The sequence below is a fragment of the Myotis brandtii genome, unplaced genomic scaffold, assembly GCF_000412655.1.
Source record: "Myotis brandtii unplaced genomic scaffold, ASM41265v1 scaffold190, whole genome shotgun sequence".
Lineage (NCBI taxonomy): Eukaryota > Metazoa > Chordata > Mammalia > Chiroptera > Vespertilionidae > Myotis > Myotis brandtii.
Window position 1 is genome coordinate 4,342,077 of NW_005357076.1, and position 3,995 is coordinate 4,346,071.

Consider the following 3,995-nt stretch of genomic DNA (forward strand, 5'->3'; position numbering starts at 1 on the left):
GTTTCCTCGACGGTGACGGAGCGTGAGCAGCAGCGCGTCCCGGCGGTGGGGACGCACCGGGCCTGAGCTGATTGATAAAGAGGCACCTACATCCCCAGGCCTGGGCCCCGCCCAGGGCAGCCCACCCCCCACCCACACACCCAATTGCGGAGAGGAGGGGCGCCGGGGAGCGATGATGCCTCCCCCAGGTCCCTAGGTCAGCTCCTCTCCAGCCGTCCCGCCTGGGCCTCCACCTGCCCGGGAGGGTGTGTGAGGACCCCGGGTACCGGGCATGGTCCGCAGGTCTCAGGGCTGTGGAGTCTTTTTCTCAGGGTGCAAGTGCTTATGTCACGTCGTCGCTGAAAACACACGAAACACTGGTAACAGAGGCTGCTTATGTCGAATGCCGGCTCTCCCCAAAATTATCAGCACACCCAGTGGATAAGACCAAGCTGAGACCTCGGGGAGCGAGTCTGGTAGTGCATGGGGAAGGGGGAAGGCGAGGTCGGGTTTCATTGAGGATTTGCAGTTTGGTCAAAGGGCATTCTTTGGAAGTGAGGGCTTGTTTGGCGGGGGATCGAGCAAAAAAGAAAGCGAGGGCTTGATAAGGATTAGATTAGGGTCATGACACAAGATTGTAGGAGTGTGAAAACAAAGTCTTAGGGCACAAACTGGTGATGCTTTCTTCCTGTTGAAGTGTTGATGGGTCTTTCAGGAAGTTCCTATAATGAACAATCCATTTATTGATTTTTTTTGTTTTAAATAGATTTTGATTGATTTCAAAGAGGAAAGGAGAGAGAGAGATAGAAACATCAATGTTGAGAAAAGCATTGATCCGCTGCCTCCTGCACACCCCCTATAGGGGATGGAGCCCGCAACCCAGGCATATGCCCTGATGGGGAATCAAACCCTGAGCTCCAGGTTCATTGGTGGAAGCTCAACCACTGAGCCACACCGGTGGGACCGAGCGATGGGGAATCAAACCCTGAGCTCCAGGTTCACTGATGGAAGCTCAACCACTGAGCCACACCGGTGGGACCGAGCAATCATTTATATGCCTGGGCCAGCGTACAGTTAGCTAACACAGACAATGGAATAGTAAAGTCTTATTGATGTAGACAGTGAGCTGCAGAGGGGTAGGACGTTCCGTTTTCACCTGTAAGGAGAGGAATTGGGGAACCGGAGGGCAAGATAGAAAAGATTTATTTAACACTGTGTAAGGTTTTGAAAACACATCTTTGTATCATCCGTTCCCCAAAAAGACAGACTTTCAAATGCATGTTTGTTTAGTGTTCTACTTCATCACAGGGCATTGTTTCTAATAAGATAAAGTAATTGCTTGTCAGGTAAGACTGACCTCTAGTACGACTGACCAGGTATAAAGGACTCAGCCTGCTCTTCTTGTACAAGGCAAAGAGTTTTGTACACAACACATGCACACGTACATATCCCTCTGGCATAGTTGAAGGAGCACAGTGGCGACTCTGGGGTTCATTCACCCCCCCCCCACAACACACACCCCCAACCTGGGCTTGGGGGTCACTTGGATCCTACCCACCAAGACTGTCCCCCCTAATGGGAGAGGAGAGGTCTGAGTCCCTGTAAACTCACTAGAGGCCCAAGACCACACCCAAGACTTGGTCTCTCTCCCTGCTACACCTGCAGTATTTTGCTGCCTGGCAAACCTGGACCTTGAGTCTAGGTCCACTTGAGAGGGACAGGTGGAGGGGGGCAGGGACAGTGCCAGACCTCTCTGCTCTGTTCCAGCCAGAGGTCTCAGGGTGCCAGCCTCTGCCTGCGGAAAGTGTAAGTTAACCATCCAGCTATAGCAGCGGTTCTCAACCTGTGGGCCGCGACCCTTTGGCGGTCGAACGACCCTTTCATGCCAGAAGCCGGTCCATCCTTGCTGCTTGACACAGTCGCTGCAGGAAAGAAACATCTGCACAGCATATGTTTCAAGGGACCTGGCATATATAGCATATTGTTCTTAATATGTTTGCTCTCCTTAAGCGCCATGTGTTTTAACCAAGGTCACCTCTCCGAGAAAGGTTGTTTCCCCAGGTAGGGATTTTTCCCTGAGGTTAGGGAGGGGATACAACCCCTTAACTAAGTGCCAGGCGGGTAGTTAATCACTTTAACTACAAACAATCACGCTTAAGCTACATAATCTTTACTCCCTGGAATGGAGATAAGAAACGCCCTAACCTTTGCAATAGAAATTGACAGGATTAAAATCGGCTGGTATAAATATAGATGTAACAAGACAATAAACATCAGATCCTGATCAGATCCTAACCAGAACTTCGCTGGAGATCCCATTACAGTTATGAAGTAGCAACGAAAATAATTTTATGGTTGGGTCACAACATGAGGAACTGTATTTAAAGGGCCAGAAGGTTGAGAACCACTGAGCTACAGGGAGGCAGGTGACCCACTGTCCTCCAGAGAGAGTTCTTCTGCACACGCCCGGCTAACCGGGCTAAGCTGCCAGCCTCCGGGAAGATGGACTGAGTCAGAGATGCTAATAGTCTCAGAGCGGCCTCACTACTTCCTCCAGAAGACGGTGACATGTTTTGTTTGGATTTAGAGTCCATTAATTGTAAATAAACGTGATCAAATGTAAACAGGGATATTGCAGCCCTAGGACTTACCCCGAAACTCAGGTTAGTGATCAGGAAATTCCCAGCAGACTGCCATGATTCACAGAGCTCCCCGGCAGCTCTCATGACTCCAGATTACTTGGCTGGAGGCTGTCATGCTGATTTTTGAGAGCAGGATGACTTCATTTCCTCCCCAACAAAGAGGCTTGGAGACCGTTATGCAGCCAGCATGACACCCCTCTACTCCTTCCTTCCCTCTACGGCCTCCTCACCTGGCTGGACAATCCTGGGGCCTCCAACTCTTCACAAAACTTCCCCTCCGCTCTGTGACCTTTGAGCTCTCTGAAATCCCTGTGTCCGTCTTTTGGTGCACAGTCTGTGCTAGTCTTTCAATTCTTTAAGGACAGAAACTACATCTTAACTATCTTTGTCTCTCCCTCAGCATTTGTGCATCCCTTGTTCACATAGGTGCTTTCTTATGAATGAATCGGTGAACAAGTGGAAACAGAGAACCCTGGGGCACTTTGGAAGTTTTCTGCCTCTCTCTCTCTCTCTCTCTCTCTCTCTCTCTCTCTTCTTTTTGCCATAAAAAAAATAATAATACTGGCATTGTTTCTGTCCTGTGCTAAAAAGCACTTTGCAACAAATCAGTCCTCTTTAAACTCACAATTGCCTTATGATGTATTAGGGGAATGAATCAGTGAACAAGTAGAAACAGAGAGCTCTGGGACACTTTGGAAGTTTTCTCTCTCTCTCTCTCTCTCTCTCTCCTTTTTGCCATAAAAAAATAAAAATAATGGCATTGTTTCTGTCCTGTGCTAAAAAGCACTTTGCAACAAATCCTCTTTAAACTCACAATTGCCTTATGATGTATTAGGAAACTTTCCCATTTTGCAGATGAGAAAAATGAGGTGGAGAGGAGATATATAGTTGATGAGTGGCAAAGCCAGCAAGGATCATTAGAACGTGATCCTTGTTCCTGGGCTCTCTACCTCACTTCCTCCAGAAGAGAGGGGTATAAGACAGAATGCCGCCAGGGGAGGGCCAGGTGATGAAAGATGTTGCAGCTCAGGGGAGCCCTCCTGCTGGCCTTGGAGAGCTCCTTCCAGAAACACTCCTGGGACACTGGGCTCTGACTCCAGGAAAGCCCTTGCGGTGTGCAATGCGAGTTAGTTGCTTGCCTGAGATCCAGGAACTAACGTGGTGATCTAGGCTATCTGACGCTTCTGTCAAGAGTGAGAGAGTAAGGAACTGAATGTGTGTGACTTCATCCTGTTCCTGGCTCCCAGAGGAAAGCCACCAGTCCCCTGGCTCTCAGAGGTCCAGACCTTCTAAGTCAGATGTGGCAACAGAGACTAATGGAGGGCCCCCTTTCCCGGAGCTGCTCATAAAAGAGCAGGCAGATGCCAGGTGTCC